Source organism: Quercus robur, chromosome 8 (genome assembly GCF_932294415.1).
Source record: "Quercus robur chromosome 8, dhQueRobu3.1, whole genome shotgun sequence".
Taxonomy (NCBI): domain Eukaryota; kingdom Viridiplantae; phylum Streptophyta; class Magnoliopsida; order Fagales; family Fagaceae; genus Quercus; species Quercus robur.
In genome coordinates, this window is record NC_065541.1 from 58455662 (window position 1) to 58475203 (window position 19542).

At 33.1% G+C, this 19542-nt stretch overlaps 1 long non-coding RNA gene and 1 pseudogene across 1 annotated transcript; both read left to right on the forward strand.

Moving 5' to 3' along the window:
- Positions 1–10268: 10268 nt before the first annotated feature.
- On the forward strand, positions 10269–10773 carry LOC126694109 (uncharacterized). Its single transcript, XR_007645598.1, has 2 exons — positions 10269–10602; positions 10743–10773. It is a non-coding gene; the product is annotated as an uncharacterized LOC126694109 (long non-coding RNA).
- Positions 10774–12861: 2088 nt separating this feature from the next.
- LOC126696541 (putative serine/threonine-protein kinase) lies at positions 12862–18961 on the forward strand (annotated as a pseudogene).
- The last annotated feature ends 581 nt before the right edge of the window (positions 18962–19542 follow it).

Genomic DNA, 19542 nt, shown 5'->3' on the forward strand with positions numbered 1-19542 from the left:
GGCTTCTAGGGACAAAAACCTTGCAAAAATCTTGAAGGAAAACGACAAAAATTGATGGTGGAGCCAAGAGCCAACGCGGAGAGAGAGAGAAGTTTGAAAAAATTTGAATAGTGACTTTGAAAAAGTCCTATTCTACTTTTTAAAAAACCTGATACACGAGTTTCGATCGGTCGAAAAAACAATCTCGACCGATCGAAACAGACAGAGGCTCCCTCTCTTAAAAATTTTAAAATTTTAAAAATTTCGATCGGTCGAAAAACAGAATGGACCGATCGAATCAAGCAGAGGCTCACCATATATTTCTGGAAAAACACAATTTTTGAAAAACAAATTGATTTAACTCAAAGCATTGAAATTCAAGAACAAAAATGCATGAGTATGAGATGATATGATTTTCCAAACAAGAATTTTAAGCCCAATATTCCCAAAAACAAAATTTTGCATTCTCCACAAATTTTCAAGCAACAAATTTAGTTTGCACATAATTCAAAGTGATTGCAAAAACTTGGTTGGTCAGACCATAAACACACACAATAACATGTACAATGTTTAGCAACGAGTAACTCGTGTAGTGTGTGCGACTAGCAAAAACATGAGATACATGTGAGGTGATATGTGAATAGCAATCAATCACAGAGTCTACAAAATTCATCACAAAGAATTTAAAAGAGACTATCACCTAAAGAGTTACATCATATAACTCCCACATCTCCTAGATCATAAGCTTGCAATCACGTAAGTTTCTTGTATTTATGCCTCATAATATACATTCCAATTTTAAGTTTATGTGAGTTTGGCATCAAGCCTAATAGTACACACCAATTAGATTTTAAGAATTAAGCACTTTTACCGAGGCTTCACCTTATGTTCTTTTTGTGCATATGCTACACTTTCTCGAGCACAAAATCTTATGATATGTACTAAGGTGTTCATGATTGGCTGGTGAACAGTGGTGAGATGGTTATTTATGCCTTTCTCTAAAAGTTCAAGTCCGTCATTTAAAAACAAGTGACTTCAAGATTAAGACATAGTAATCAAAAACCATACACATCTTTCCCACACAACATGCACTACAAATCTTCAACTAGTAGAGTGTAATAAATAAGCTCATCAAAGCTAAACAAGGTACAAAAAAAAAATGTTATGTGAAAATAAATTGACCAATCTTGTTCTCAAAAACCAAGAAGAATAGTGCAAAAACAAAATGTGCTTCCTTTTCCCTTTTTTTTTATTTTAATAAAAATAAAAAACACCTAGAATGAAATGCATGAATGTTATGCAATGCAAATCCTAGAGACAAAAAAAACACAACCAAAGAACAATGGTCACAAAGGGTAGAGCAATGAAACACAAGGACCATGTTAGAAAGACTCAGTTAGGATGAGTCTTTTGCATCCAAAACTTTTTAGATGCACCACGAGCATTGGAGTTCTTATTCACTTGAGAATGATTTCCAACTCCAGGATTAGAATAAAGGTTTAAAGCATTTACCAAATCACCAATAAGTACCATAGGATCAAGTGCCTGAGGCACAGGTACTTTTGGTTTGTTTGCTCTCTTTGCAGCTTGCAGCTTGTAGCAATTTGGACGTATGTGTCCAGTCTTTCCACAAAAATGACAAACCAATGCAGGTTTATCATGTGTCTTGTCCTTAGATAGGGTAGGCTTCTTAGGCTTAGATTCTTTCAGATCAACCCTAATCTTCCTAGTTGATGAACCTTCTAAGGTGAAAGTTCAAAAACGTGTACAAAACACCTTTGAACGTTTAGACCCCCAAAATACAACTTAACCAAATCAAGCAATATGTCAAACAACAAGTGTGCGGAAACTTAACACATGCTATAATATGAAATAGGTTAAACAACTATCTAAGCCATAACAATATAAAACCACAGCAGATAAAATAAAGGCAAAGATAGAGAGGAAGGAAGATGCAAACACAAAGACAACACGCGATGTGTTATCGAAGAGGAAACCGAAGTCCTCGACGAAAAACCTCTCCGCCGCCCTCCAAGCGGTAATCAATCCACTAGAAAATACAGTTGGGATACAAGGACAGCAATAGACCCTCCAAGCCTAATCTACCCAGTGCACCTAAGCCCTCCAAGCTTCTTGCTCCAACGAGGTTGCGCCGAACCTTTTTCTTTTCTAGCTTCCCGGATTCCGCTACTAGATCGTAGCATCAACCAATGAAGATTGGCTCCTTCCTAACTGCTTCCCAGAAATCCAAACAACTGTCTCACAGTGATGATGATGGTGAGAACCAGGTTTGGTATAATGCCTCTCAAGGATTTGACAATGGAGAGGAAGAGAGTTGAGGAATTTGAAGAGACTCTAAGGTAGAGATTGTGGGTGAAGCAATCTGGTTTTTCTTTAGGGTTTCTCTCTCAAAATTCTCTCTGGAAGCTCTCTTTCAATCGTGGGTAAAAGGGGTATTTATACTGGAATGGGAGAGGAATGTGAAACGTCAGGTTTTACAAAACAGGGGTGGCTCACGGCTTAACCTCGCGGCTTGACCAAGTCGCGAGATCCAGTCGCGAGTTAACCGTATGGCCAGTTGTCCTGTTTTATCTTGTAGTGCTCCAGCTAGCATGACTGTTCATTTTCCAGCATGCTTGGCACGTGTGCTGCTTCTGGCGGCTTGCAGCCGCGAGTCCACCCGCGAGTCCCAGCCGCGAGTCTCTGTTTTCTTGCACACTCTTGAGCAAAGTTCACTCTATCTCACTCACTACCCTTACAACAAACCCACCTAAATACAGGGTTACTAAATGCTGAATTACAAGCAAATTTGGCACGGAATAAAGCCAATTAGATGGTTGAATAAATTCAACCTTACATAAGGGTTTAGCAACCTCACTCACAGGGGGTTTGATAGTTTCACTCACTATCTCACTCACTGAAGGTTCAGAAGAAGAAGATGAAGGAACAAACTTAGTGGAATGCAGAGCGGACACACAGATGCTGTCAACATAACCTAAATCAATTTTGTCAGAAGATGACTTTTGAACACTCAGCATTTGATCAAGTTTAGAACTAGCAGATCTAGCAACAGATAAATCAAGTTCTAAAGATTTAACTTTATCAAGCAAAAGCATGTTTTCAGTTTTCATATTGTTCAAAAGGTCATTAGCATCAAATAATTTAACAAGCAAATTTTTCTTTTCAAGCTCAAGAGATTCAATTTTCTTTAGGCCAAGTTCAACATTCATAACATCCTTTGCAGCAACTTTGCAAAGTTTGTTATAGGCCTCTTGAAGATCTGCATCTTAAGAGAGTTCCCCATCAGAAGGATTCTTTTCAACAAATATGCTCTCATCAACTACAGCAGTAGCAGTGAAAGCAATGAAGTTTCCATCCTCATCACAATCAGAATCATGATCAGAAACTTCACCATCACTAAGGGTTACAGCCATAGCCTTACCCATAGACTTCAAATAGGTTGGACATTCAGATTTCAAGTGTCCATACCCTTGACATCCAAAACATTGAGAGCCCAAAGAATTATTGGAAGTTTGACCTACTCTTTCTCTAGGTTTATCATTGTTATTAACCTTAGTGGGATCATGCTTCCTAAAATTTCTAGGTTCAGCAGTGTTTGTGCCTCTTGCATTTCTATTGTTATTCCTGAGAAAAATTCTAATATTCTTGGCAAAATAGGCAATCTCTGTAGCAGAGAACTCATCATCAAATCCACCACTATCAACATCATCAATTGACTTAAGAGCCATTAATTTGGATTTGGAAGTTTTGGGTAGATCCAACTCATAGGATTGAAGAGATCCTACAAGCTCATCAACAGGGATGAAGTCCACATCCTTGCTTTCAGTAATGGCAGTCACCTTGGGTTTAAAGTCTTCAGTCAAAGATTTAAGAATCTTCCTAACAATTTTAGGTTGATCATAGATTTCACCCAAGTTAAAAGCAGAATTAACAATATCATTCAGTTTTGCATAGAATTCATCAAAAGATTCATCATCAGACATCCTAATGCATTCAAATTTAGAAGTCAATTGCTGCAGTTTATTTATTTTGACAGCCTTTATGCCTTCATGCATAGTCTGGAGGATATTCCAAGCTGTATGAGCGATCTCAACATTCGAGATTCTCTTAAATTCCTCCATAGAAACAGCATTAAAAATCACATTCATAGCCTTGCTATTAAACGAAGCTGCTTCTTTCTGAGAAGTTTGCCACTCACTAACAGGAATAGTGGACTTCTCCCATCCGTATTCAACGGAATTCCACACCCTCTCATCGATGGATTTCAGGAAGGCTTTCATCCTTACTTTCTAGTAAGCATAATTATTCCCATCAAAGTGAGGAGGAATAACTAGAGAGTGTCCGTGTTCCATGACAACAGAGGTCAAGGATCAACTCTTAGATCAAAAGATCTAAAACAAAAGAGCAACCCGCTCTGATACCACTTGACAGTTTTTAGACCCCTTAAACAATTGATTAAACCTAGGTAATTAGCCAAGTTGTTACTTAGTCCAATTAAACAAGTCTAGGTTATCACAATAATAAAGATCAAACCATGCAAAGCAGCGGAAAATAAATAACACACGATATGATCACCCAGAAAACCAAACCGGTAAAAACCTGGGGAGGATTTAACCTAGCTATCCTCAAGGTAAACTTGAATCCACTATCAGAAAGAATCGAAGTTCATACAAAAGGACTTACAAGCACCCCCGCTCGATTTTCTAATGCTATCAAATAGTAGAACTTACTGACACGACTACGTGCAAGCTCCGAATCCACAGACTCCTTCTTTCTTTGGATTCCCACCAGCTACAAGCACCCCCGCTTGTGTATTCTTTAAACTTTAATGGCAACAACTGTTTTGATCATCAAGGTGTAGAGAATATCTCCTCCTTGAAAACCCTAAGTTTGTGTAAAGGAAAGCTCCTCTAGATCTCACAAAAGATTTACACAAACCGCAATATGAGCAACACTAAAACGTGGCTAGAGTTTGCCTTTTATACTTAGGACAAATAAGAAACCCTAAAAACGTTTTAAAACAACTAGGGCTGAGTTGGAAAATTCTGCAAAAAAGCAATCTGCTCGACGTTCGATCGGTCGAGCCTAAGCTTTGATCGAACGAGCCAGGCCGAAAGCCACACTGCTTTCTGCTTAACACTCGATTCCAACTTTACATCGACATACAACTTTGAGATAGCTTTAAACACTTCTAAACACATTGTTTTGATCATGGTTTGCCAACAATACAAATTAGAGTTCTAAATACATAAAATCCTACACTTTAGAACCTAACAAAGAAGATATGGGAATTACATTGTATACTTTAACTAAAACTCCTACACCAGGCACTATGAAGGTTAGGGGCAAGATTAATGGCAGTGGGTTAGTGATACTTGTTGACACAGGTAATACTCATAATTTTGTGGATGCATTATTGGTCTCTAGTCTACAGTTAAAGGTTGATGTTTCAAGAATTTTGGAGGTTAAGGTGGCTAATGGTATTGTGGTGAGAACTCAAGGTTTTTGTAATAGTGTACCAGTGTGTGTGCAAGGAGTGGAATTTTGTGTTCAATTTCATGTTTTGGCATTAGGGGGTTGTGATGCTGTGTTGGGCACTCAGAGGTTGAGTACTTTGGGTGTGATATACTGAGATTTTCAGTTTTTAACTATGAAATTCCATTATAAGGATCAACAGGTCCTGGTGCAGGGTTTAAGTCCCTCTTTAGGCACTTTTTTCATGGATTGGAATCAGTTGCTCAAGGGATCAGTGAGGAAGGGTTTTCTACTTCAAATCACTCCTGCAGCTGGTGTGGTGTTGGAAGATACTGTGCCTATAGAAGTGGAGTTGTTATTACAGGAATTTGGAGAGGTTTTTGAGACTCCTACAGGTCTACCACCTATGAGGGGTCATGAACACCAGATCACTCTCATGGAGGGCTCTCAGCCAGTCTGCCAGAGACCCTATAGATACCCTTTCTATCAAAAGAATGAAATTGAGAAGATTGTGAGAAAGTTGTTGTTTGTTGGGTCAATCAAAAATAGCACCAGTCCTTTTGCTTCACCTGTCTTGTTAGTAAGGAAGGTAGATGGGTCTTGGAGGATGTGCAATGATTATAGAGCATTGAATAACATCACTGTGAAGGATAAGTTTCCAATTCCAGTTATTGATGAGTTGTTAGATGAGTTGAATGGAGCAATTATCTTTTACAAGCTTGATTTGAGATCAAGGTACCATCAAATCAAGATGAAGGAGGAGGATGTGCCTAAAACAGCCTTCAAAACACATGAGGGGCATTATGAGTTCTTGGTAATGCCATTTGGCTTAACCAATGCTCCTTCAACCTTCCAATCCTTGATGAACCAGGTTTTTAAGCCTTATCTTAGGAAATTTGTTTTAGTTTTTTTTGTTTTATTTTTTTTTTTTTTTATCTTGGTTTATAGCACTTCTTTATCTAAGCATGTGACCCATCTGAGATCTGTTTTAGAGGTTTTGGCTTTAAATAAATTGTATGCTAAAAGGTCCAGCAAATTTGCTTGTAATGAAGTGGAGTACCTAGGGCATGTTATCACTAGTGCTAGGGTTCATACTGGCCCTAAGAAGATTGCTACCATGCAACAGTGGTCTACCCCTACTAATCTTAAGTCCTTGAGAGAGTTTTTGGGGCTCACAGGTTACTATAGAAAATTTGTTAAGGGATATGGTCAAATTGCTGCTCCCTTAACTACACTATTGAAGAATGATGCATTTTCTTGGTCTAAAGAGTCTAAGCAAGCTTTCCAGCAATTGAAGGCTGCCATGGTTCAACCACCTATGTTAGCTCTCCCAAATTTTGATAAGACATTTGTCATAGAGTGTGATGCCTTAAGAAAAAGGCTGGGAGCAGTCTTGATGCAGCAAGGCAGGCCTATTGCCTTTAATAGCCAAGCCCTCAAAGGTAGGAATTTGGCCTTATCTACTTATGAAAAGGAGTTATTGGCTCTGGTTACTGCTGTCAAAAGGTGGAAAGCTTACTTGTTTGGTAGACCTTTCATTGTTAGAACTGATCAACAAAGTCTTATGTACCTATTAGAGTAGAAAATTGGTACTCCTACTCAACAGAAGTGATTTGCCAAATTATTGGGGTATGCCTTTGTTGTTCAATATAAAAAGGTAAGGATAACCTTGTGGCTGATGCATTGTCTAGGAAAGTTGAAATTGAGGATGATTTGGCTTCAGATGTGCTGTCTAGCAAGGCTAAATCTGTGAATCTTACTTTTGAGGATGATTTGGACTCTTAAGAAGGAGTTTTGTGTATGCTTTCTTCCATTCCCAGCTTGGTTGACTGACCTTAAAACAAGCTATGCCACGGATTAGCAGTTGTAGGGTATTTTACAAGCTTTGAATTCAGGGAAGAATGTTCCTAAGGGTTATTCTCTACAGAATGGTTTGTTGTTGTACAAAGGGATGATCTACCTAGGCACTTATGAAGCCTTGAAGATTGTTGTTTTGCATCAGGTTCACGACAATCCCTTAGGAGGTCATTCAGGATTTCTTAAGACCTTGCATAGGGTTAAAAGAGATTTCTATTGGCTTGGCTTGAGGGCAGATGTGAGGAAGTTGGTTAGAGAGTGTGACACTTGTCAAAGATTGAAGTCTGAAACTTGTAATCCAGCTGGTCTCTCTATTCTATTATAATTCTTTTTTTTTTTTTAGAAACAAACACACACACACACAAGGGAGAGGGAATGGGGTTCTAACACAAAGGCACACCATAACTCCACTTATAATTCTATTCTATTAATATATATATATATATATATGTATGTATATATATATATATTACAATTCTATTCAACATATAAAACATATTCTTAGAGCATAGCATTGAGGAGTGTAAAACTCCCCAATTGCTATTTTACACCCCGCACGCCAAAAACATGCTCTACCCAAGTGTGTAAACCCAAAAATTTCTACAACCTAACTACAATGAGTTCTCATTTATAAGAACTCATAGTAGCTAGGTTGTAAAAAAAAAAAGTTGTTCTCAAATATTTTCTCTTTCCTTTCTCTTTTGTCACATTATTGTAGAATTGATTTGTTTATATTATTTATTAGTATAGTTTATATTATTTTAATGAGTTGTAAGTAAAAATAGAAACTCCGATGTTGGGTGAATTGCAAAATAGAATAGTAAAATAAATAAAGTAGATTTTGAGGATATAAAATAAATACATTTTTGCATCCCCAAATGTGAATGCTCTTATATGATTCTAAGTAACTGTTATTTTGTTTAAATAAACCAAAGGCTTAGAATTTATATTTGGGGGGGCCAAACATAAAATTAGACAATTAATTATTTTTTGTGTATATATTAATTATATCCATACTAATAGTAATGTACATACAATTTAATAATCAAAACTCAAAAGTGTATTATTTCTGAATTACCATCTCCTAAACTTGTCCATGAACCTAGATTTTCCAAATTAAATTATCACCCATTAAATATAATGACTAAAAAATTTTTAAAAATAAAAATACTAATAATTTAAAGATTTTTAAATAAAAGACAAACAATCATTCAAATTTCAATATATAAAAAAATATCTATAACTACAACCAAATACATGTTATATTATTTTATATATAAATTAAATGATAAAAATAATATATTTTAATCATATACATTTATATTATTATGATATATTGATTATTTTAATATTTTAAGAACAAATAAAAATATGAGAAAAGTCAAATCAAACAAAATGAACAATAAAATAAAAGTACATGGTAAAGTGGGAGTAGCCTACACAACTAAGCACTTGTGGAAGTATTTTAACCACACACGAGTTGTTATATTATTTTATATATAAATTAAATAATAAAAGTAATATATTTTAATCATATACATTTATAATGTTGGGATATATTGATTATTTTAATATATTAGAACAAATAAAAATATAAGAAAAGTCAAATCAAACGAAATGAAAAATAAAATAAAAGTACATGGTAAAGTGGAAGTAGCCTACAAAGCTACACACTTGCTTTTGCAGGAAGTATTTTAACCACACACATGGTTATCTAGTGGAGGAGGATAATTTAAGTGCTACTTCTATGATATTTTTACAATAATTTCATAATAAATTCTAAGTGGTAAATTGCTACTAGTTCTAATTTTAATCTACAACTTAAATAACTTTTTTGGCACCCGTAACAACCAATAATAACTTGCCATTTAGAATTTGTTATAAAAATATTATGAATACAACATTTCTTTATTAAAATAACTCTACTATATATATATATATATACTAATTTTTTTTCAAATATTGGGGGGTGGGGAGGCCCCCTTCAGTCCCAACGTGGCTCTACCATTGAATATATACTAGTGTAGTAGTATTCACGATTGTTAGCTTATAATCTTGACCAATTAACGTCAACATAGTTAGCACAATGCTTTAGTGTGTATATTGTTGGGCTGTTGTATTATGGAGGAGACAAGTCAGAGAATGTCTGCACCGGTTACAAAGTTTAGCCAACCAAAGGCTTGAATCTCCTTAAAGAAAGCGAGTGCCGCACCTCAGTCCAAATAGTATTGTGTAATTTCTCTCATTGAATTAATAATATTTAGAAGTACTATTCAGTTTCTCATTGTGTTATTTCCATTATTATTGTATTTGCACCAACATAAAATACGAACATGGAGTAGTTATTGAGTCTCAATCAAGTATTACCATGATTAGTGGTACGGTTCTAAATATTTTTAGAGGGTAAAGTTAAATATACCAAGAAATTTTAAATTGAAAGAATAATATATATATATATATATATACACAAAAAATATGTTAATAATATGATTTAATACATCATTTTCTCACATAGTTTAAGTATAGCTCAAAAACAATTTTTCATGAAGTCAGTTTTTAAATTGTGAACTATATATTTTAAATCATAGTAAATTACTAATCACAATTAATGTTTTTTAAACATTTTAGATCAATATTTTCTATTAAATAAATTTCATATATATTACACAACTAGAGTATATTGTAACTTTAAAATTTGTGAAACATATACAAATTTCATTCATTTTAATTTATTTAGATAATAAATATCACTTTACACATATAGACATATATATACAAGTCAATATAAGAAAAATATAATAATCTATATATATATATATATATATATATAACCGAAGCTTTTACTGGCACCACAATTTTCCACGTCAGCACAATATTTAAAAAATAAAAAATTATAACTCCTCAAAACCCTAGCAACCTTACCCCTCTCTCAAGTTAAGAAATATAAAGTCACAATTTTCCACGTCAGCATAATATTTAAAAAATAAAAAATAAATAAAAATTATAACTCCTCAAAACCCTAGCAACCTTACCCCTCTCTCAAGTTAAGAAATATAAAGCCACGGTTTCTACAAACTCTCTCTCTCCAGACGTAGAAAGCCCTAAAACATTCAAGATCTACAAAGTTCAGTTCTGTTTATATATTAATTAATACATAAACAGAACAATCAGTTTGCAAGCTCTTTATGCAAGGCCTGGATAAGAAGGGACGCCCCATCGTGGTTTGCTTTGGTGGCAGGCATAAGCAGAACAATCTAGAGGAGTTCAAGCGTATGTTATTTTGACTTCAATAACTATTATTATATATTTCTTGAGTTTTCTATTCTCTAGCAAATTGAATTTGTGCAATCTCCCTGCTGCAAAATTGAAGCTGGTGATTAGATAAATGGAGATGTCTTTACTTTTTGCAGGTTTTGTGGTCTACAGCTTAGACAAAATATGTTCTAGGTAACTTCCTCTCCCCGTCTCTATTATTTTATCATTGGAGAGGGAATACCATTGTCTTTGAAGAATCATTATATTTTTTATGTTTTTTTTTTTTATTATTTTTTTAAAATTTGTTTTATGTAAGGTTAGTTTGTTTACATCAGTTCTTTATCTCAAAGATAAGGCTTTTATTTCTACCGCAAGAACTATTTAGGTATGTATCCCTTGCAAGCACACATGAACTTAAATTGTCTTTTAAAATATGCATGCTTTATTATTTTCTAATAGTTTTCCCGTGCATCGCACGGGTTAGCGACTAGTTAATAATAAATTCAAGGAAAACCTTATTTTTCATAGACGATAAATACAATCAAAAGCTCTAACTATTAACCACAAAAGTTGCGGTTCTCCTTTCTTTAATAATAATAATAATCTCTCTCAAAAAAATAATAATAATAATAATAATAATATCTTTATCTCTCAAAATGAAAAAATAAAATAAAAACTAAAGTATATTTTTTTCCCTTAAAGTTTGGATTTGTTTTCATTTTAACCTTTTAGGTTTCAAATTTTTTATTTTGGGCTTTCATGTTTGATTTTGTTTTCACTTGGTCCTTCAAGTGTTTGATTCAATTTTCTGTTTGGCCTTACATGAAAATAAAATATTTGAAACATAAAAAGTCAAATGGAAAACATAATCAAACGCAATGAAAATTTTGAAACAAAAGGACCCCTATGAAAATGAATTAAAAAAAAAAAACCAAATTAATAAGTGTACTTTAATCATCACCGCACATTCTTGGTTCGATAGTCACTCCACAAGTATAAATGTTTGTGAGGTATGAGGGGTAAGGACCGGAGTTCAAGTCTCTAAAAGAAAGTTTCACACACATATACACTTAGCTTAGGTTAGAGTAGAATTCTATCTTGTATAAAAATTAAAAATTAAAAAAAAAAGAAGGTGTACTTTAATCTTTAATAAGGAGTTTAATGTTAGGAAAATAAATAAATATTTCTAATCTTATAAATTTTTAAAAACATAATGATAATAGTAATTAAAAAAAAAAAAAAAAAGATGCTACATTAACCATTTACATCACATCAATATAAAGTTCTTAAAAAAAAAAAAAAAAAACATTATATCAAAGGTCATCTCGATGGATTGCAAGGTCTAAAAAATAATACAATTTTTTAAAAATAAATCTAAAGAGGACTTATTAAATTTTATATATAATATTTTATATATTAAGTTTTATATATAACCTTTTACATATATATATATATATATATGTATATAAATAAATAAAATATAGCTCCCTCCGCTATGGACCACGAGGGAAAAGAAAAGTCTCCGTGAATAAGTCAAAAGAAATGCATATTATTGATCAAACAAACAACAAATTTATCAACTCTACCAGTATCAGCCGCCTCACATAATCTGGCAATGGAGCAAGTTGTGCCAGAACTTAATTTATCCGTTAATCATTATTACGATATAAAGAATCCCAGTTCAGAATCACTAGCATTACCGCCTGAAAAGTTAAATAACTCTCTCTCTCTCTCTCTCTCTCTCTCTCTGTGGGCTCAGTATTTCAGAGAGGATCATTGAAGTTTTAAGTGACTAAACAAGTTTGATCAATCAAATAAAGTTAGATTTTTTGTGCTTTAAAGGTATTTGTTATTCACCGGAAGCTGACAATGCTTTAAAGGTATTTGTTATTCACCGGAAGCTGACAATGACAACAACATACAAGGTGTCACGCCCCAAATCCAACTATAAAGATAGGTACGTGACAACTGCCGCACGCTAATAAAGTAAACCCCTTACAAGTATGTAAGGCCTTCTTAGCAAATAAAATTTATCCTCAAAATTAAATTAATTAAATCCAAAATACCTCAACAATTTCTTTATAAATAGATCTCCAATAATTTAATAGGAACAAAATCCAAACCTTATGTACATAATGCCAATTGTCCAATAAATATAAAACTATTCGAAGACCATTCAATCCCAAAATCACTAAGCTTCTTTTCCCGCTCACAACAAAACATCAGAACTCCTAAAACTTGTTATTCTTCATAATCTGAAATTGGAGGGGAAAAATGGGTGAGTTGACAACTCAATAAGTAACCAAAATCCTAATAAGTTCTATCAAGCATTAGATCTGTGTAAGGTTGAATTTAATCAACCATCTTATTGGTTTTATTCCGTGCCAAATTTGCTTATATTTCAGCATTTAGTAACCCTGTATTTAGGTGGGTTTGTTGTAAAGGTAGTGAGTGAGATAGAGTGTTGATTGCTCAAGAGTGTGCAAGAAAACAGAGACTTGCGGCTTGATCTCGCGGGTGGCTTGCAGCTGCAAGCCGCCAGATGCAGCACACGTGCCAAGCATGCCAGAAGGTGAACAGTCATGCTAGCTGGAGCACTATAGGACAAAACAGGACAACTGGTCATACGGTTATCTCACGACTGGGTCTCGTGACTTAGTCAAGTCGCGAGGTCAAGCCGCGAGCCACCCCTGTTTTGTAAAACCTGACGTTTCACATTCCTCTCTCACTCCAGTATAAATACCCCTTTTACCCACAAATGAAAGAGAGCTTCCAGAGAGAATTTTGAGAGAGAAACCCTAGAGTAAAACAAGATTGATTCACCTACAATCTATACATTAGAGTCTCTTCAAATTCCTCAACTTTTTTCCTCTCCATTGTCAAACTCTTGAGAGGCATTTTACCAAAATCTTGTTCTCACCATATTCATCACTGTGAGAGGGCTATTTGGTGTTTTGGGAAGCAGTTAGGAAGGAACCAATCTACATTGGTTGATGCTACGGTCTAGTAGCGGAATCCGGGAAACTAGAAAAGAAAAAGGTTCGGCGCAACCTCGTTGGAGTAAGAAGCTTGGAGGGCTTAGGTGCACTGGGTAGATTAGGCTTGGAGGGTCTATTGCTGTCCATGTATCCCAACTACATTTTCTAGTGGATTGTTTACCGCTTGGAGGGCGGCGGAGAGATTTTACGCCGAGGGCTTCGGTTTCCTCTTCGATAACACATCTCGTGTTGTCTTTGTGTTTGCATCTTCCTTCCCTTTTATCTTTGCCTTTTATTATCTGCTGTGGGTTGTGATTTTAATTTGGCTTAGATAGTTTTTCCAATTCTATATTATAGCTTATGTTCATTTTCCGCACACTAGTTATTTGACATAAAGTTTGAATTGGTTAATTTGTAAATTGGGGGTTTAAACGTTCAAGGGTGTTTACACACATATTTGAACCTTCAATCTATAAAGTAATAAAATGTAATATGAGCCTTCAAAAGTTATAATATGCTATGGGTTTTCAAAAATAACTAAAGAAGTTTCATAGTCTTAAAATAATAAGTTGCAAATAGATCACATACTTTAATCTTACAAATATATCATAGATGGTTTAGGAAGTAGTCAGTTTTTCATATATCAAAAGCTATAACTTACAATAGGTTCTAAAAATACATAAGCAGTTTTAATAACTCAAAATAGTTCAAATACTCAAACGTAATTCATATTCTTAACAATCTTATGACTATGGTCACTCTATATCCCCGTGACTGGGCATTAGAGTACCAATGAATAACCCTCATTGGTTTGGATATCAGAGTACCAATGAATAACCCTCATTGGCTGGGTATCAGAGTACCAATGAATAACCCCCATTGGTTTGGGTATCAGAATACCAATGAATAACCCTCATTGGCTAGGTATCAGAGTTAATTCATAGTCAGCTTATCCATAATCATATATAAGAAATTATAGTTTCTACCAAAAAAATATCTTATTCAAATACATATATATATTTATAAATATATATATATATATATATATAATCATATATTCAATATTCAAATCTATTTGTGATATTTCTATATTCTTTACTTTAAATCAATATAGCTAAAAACAAACAATTAAATAAAATAATTCTTATATTCAATGCTCATATGTATTTGTGAAAATTCCTTATTCTTTACTTTGAATCAATATAGCTAAAAACAATTAAATAAGATACATCATATATTCAGTAATCAGATATATTTGTGATAATTCTTTACTTGAAATCAGTAATACAATAGAAATAAAATTGTAACATCTGTAAACAAGTTTCAATGGTTAAAATACGCACAATAAAACCAATTAGGATAAGGTTACTTACCTCCAAAAGCTATATCAAAAGAAACTTCACCCTAACACTTCTTCTAAAAATCCTTAGATATCATCACCTAAAACAATTTTGCAGGTATCATTTACTCAATAATCAAATAATTTAAGAATGACTTATAACAATATCCGGCCAACAGAACGACTGCTAGAAATATCTAATAATTTCTTTTTATTATCTCAAAGTAAAAGTCCTTGTATGTATCCTCTACTGCCTCTAATAAAACCTAGGATACATATTGTCATATAGGGTCAAAAGCATCGCCTAGACCATGTTCCATGATCACTTGCTGACTTCCCCATACGCCTCAGTTACCAAACCAATGAACTAATAATAATAATAATAATAATAATAACAATAATATTAGAAAGAAGCTGGCGTTGCTATGACAAGGGGATTATTCTATGGATTTATATATATATATATATATATATATATGCCACTGCCGCCTCTAGCTTTCTTCTTCTTCTTCTTCTTCTTCTTTTTCTTTTTTTTTTTTTTTCAAACTCCATCAATCCGGTACTATTCCCTTAAGAAAATTATGCAGAACAGACCCATGCGGCCATGTCTAAAGAGTAAAGAAAGTCACACTGTTGGCCGAAATACTCACATTAAAAAAAATACTTTAATTCTAAATAATACTTAGATTTGACAAGAAAGAGATTCTTAAGCTCTTACCTCAAAGGCATAGTCAATTATTTTCTATTCAGTCTTCTGGGTAGTCTCCTCTTTCAAAATATCTTTCCATATATGTTGACTTAATAAACTTATATTTATAGCTAGGATTTCAATCTTATTTTCTAAAAAAGCCCTTATCAATGTTAATTATAACAATTGACCCCATAAACAAATTTACTTAAATACCCTTCCTTTTAAATCTTTTTTTTTTTTTTTCGGGTATTACACAAGTTATTGTAGGATTTGATTAAGCAATACTGACTTTCGTTTCTGTACACTATTGTTCATTTTATGTAGTCATCATCAAGAAGATGCTTATAAAATTTGTTGTCATTTTCTGTTTATGTTGCATTTATAATTTGGTTTTTAGATGATATGGGTAAAAAAAAAAAATCTTTAGTCCTATGAAGTTGCAATACTAGTCGATCATATTTGAGCTGTTTATTGCCAATAATGTAAGAGAAAGTTTTAGTTCATGCATCCAATATAGCTATAATTTGTGAGAGTTACCCCATACTTAGGCCAAAAAAGTCTTAACCTATAGTTGAAACAATGCTGTTTTTATCCTTTTTATCAGAATCCCAAGAAAATGATAATCATATAGCGTTGTTTTGTTTAATTCTCTTTTACATGGCATCCTTTTGAAAGTATGCCTAGTTTTCTTATTGATAAGCAAATTTTGTATTGAGAAACTTTAGAATTTTTTTTTTTTTTTTTTAAGGAAAGAACCTTTAGAATTCCAAAGATAATTTACTATTAATTTGTCCAGAATTTAGTAATTTAGTAATATTGTTTACTATTTTTTATTAGAAGAACTGAGTTTCAAATTCCTCTCTCCTATTTTTCTCCCCCAAAAAATAAAAATAAAATCCCTCTCTCTTATTACTATAACTATCAAATGATCAAAACTTCTAAGTTATCAAAATATGACATGGCATATTATATGTTTGATTAGTTAATTATTTACTCATAATGAAATTTGGCTAAACCCTTCACAAAACCAGGAGTAGTACAAAATTTTGGAAACAAGCATACCTTCTCACATAAGGAATTGAAGATTGCCACCAATGGCTTCCACAAATCCAATAAGATTGGCGCAGGGGGGTTCAGCTCTGTTTATAAGGTATGTATTCTCTTTTCCCCTTCCTCTTCTTGTTTTTTATTTAGTTATTTAGGGGCTAAACATATAAAATAACTAAACAAGGTAGCTTATTTAATAGTACACATGGGGTTAGCTTTGCATTGCCTTTAGTATATAACTTTGTGCATATGTGTGGATATATTTAAAAATAATCACAATTTTACACATATTTGAATTCAAATTATACATGGTATTAAAGTTAAAACTCACACATTTTTTATGTTATGAATTTCTAAAATATATAATGATTTCTCATTATATATATATATATATATATATAATTGAATTTGAATTTTTGGTTTTTGCACCCAACAATTCACTTGCTATAAAATATAAAAATAAAATAAAAATTAGATAAGACACGTAACATAAAGTTGAATTCCAATTGAAATCCAATTTGAAATATAATTAGATTTAGACTCTTCAATTTTTTCACCTAATAATTCATTTGTCACAAAAATTTTAAAATTAGATGGAACACGCGGCAAAAAATTGAATTCCAATTTAAAATTTAATTGAACTTTCTCTAAGTTTTGGCTAGCTTTTAACTATATATAAATATAGAATGCATGTATTTCACCTCTGACTTTTTGGTTGGACTATAGGGAAAACTTCAAGATGACAACGATGTCGCCGTTAAAATGCTTTCAGTTGAATCATGTCAAGGACACAATGAATTTATGTCTGAAATAGCTTCGCTGTCCAATATTAAGCATGAAAATCTTGTTAAGCTGCATGGTGGTTGAGTCGATGATCCTCACAAAATTCTTGTTTACGACTATAGGGAAAACAAGAGCCTTTCTCAAACCTTACTCGGTATATATACATATATATACATATTTCAAAATTTTGATATTCAAGTATAATGACAAAGACAGCATTCATTTTCTTTTACTTTCATGAGGGACATATGCATATCACATTTGCTCTCTTAAATTGCTAGGTAGTGTGGAAAATAGAACTAAATTCAACTGGAAAGCACGGCGAAAGGTTTCATTGGGAATTGCTCGAGCAGTTGCCTACATTCATGAGGAAATTAAACCACATATTGTGCATCGAGATATCAAAGCTAGCAATATACTCTTGGATCAGCATTTCAATCCTAAGCTTTCAGATTTTGGCCTCTCAAAGCTAATTCCAGATAACAACACTCACATTAGTACACGAGTGGCCGGGACATTGTAAGTGGAGCTACTAACACATTGTTGGTTTTTTTTTGCGTATTAATGCAAATTGGGAGGCTATGGAGTTCTAACGTAGTACACATTTGTTCCCTTTTCTTTTCTCCTTTCTTTTGGATATCTGAATTCCATTGTGAATTTTGTTTGAACAAATAGTTTCTTGTGATACTGATAGGGGCTACCTTGCACCGGGATATGCTACTAGTAGACGATTAACCCGAAAATCAGACATGTATAGTTTTGGTGTGCTGCTTCTAGAGATAGTTAGTGGCCGATCAATGATTGACTTCGACATAGAAATCGGAGAGTACTACCTTGTCAAGAAGGTATAATAAAAAATAAAAATAAAAAACAGGATTGTATTGTTTAGTGTTAACATCGATAACCTTTTGTTTGGTTATCTTAAACATCTTTAGACATAGTCCCTAAAAACATGGACACTCACTGTGATTGTAAAATTAAATATATAGTGCATCTCCAAATCTAAGACAGACTTTCAAAAACTCCTTTCTACTAATACTAAGAACTAAAAATAATTTTAAAAAATTATCCTATGTTGGAAGGAAAAAAAAAATATTTATTAATCTCAACCATTTAATTTACATTTCTTCTTTGAGCATCTTAATTTCAACCATTTAACTAAGGGGGAAAAAATTATACAAAAATGTATGATGAATTATTGAACGTGAAATGTTTTGTTTAATGCAGGCTTGGGAAATGTACAAGGATGACAAACTTCCGCAACTAGTGGATCCTTTGCTAAACAAAGACTTCTGTGAAGTCGAAGCCATTCGGTTCCTAAAAGTGGGCCTATTATGTGTACAAGAAGAATGCAAACTCCGGCCTCGAATGTCAACAGCCATAAGGATGATGAGTGATGAGATCAACATCGACAACGTACACGTATCGCAGCCAGGGCTCATCACCGATATGATGGCTGTGAGAACTAGCCAAAAACACTCATTGAACTCCATTAACAGCATGCATAGCCCAGGATATAGCCCTTTGCATCTGTAAATGATGATAATGATAATAATAAAGTGTGCTTTTTTATAAATATTTGGGTGCATTCTTGTGAAGTAACAAATTGTCGCAACAATTAATATGTTAATCCCTCATAGGTCAAAATAAAATAATAAAATATTATACTGTAATCTACCTTAACTGAAAACAAAAGTATTCTATAAATGATAGAATATTTTATTATGTTTTTCAGACTTTCTTTGATGATATCAATGCGGAGTGAGAGTATGTGATCAATGCGGGATGAGTTATGAGAGGTGATACGTCAATAATATTTTACTAATATATTCATAACAAATCATAGGTAGTTAGTTGTTGTTAATTTAAATTTGAACTTAATATTAAGATTACTTTTTTGCCCTAACAATAACAACCAGTAATAACCTACTACTTAAGACTTGTTATGAAAATATTGTCAACATATAATTTCTCATTAGGTATAAGCCTTTGAAAAGAAGGACGTAGATTTTGACTTTTAGTTGGATAAAAGGATTTGAAAAGAATGATGAATATTTTGACATTTAAAATTGCTTGATTGAATGTTTTTTTTTGTTGTGCAATAACTTTAGATTAAT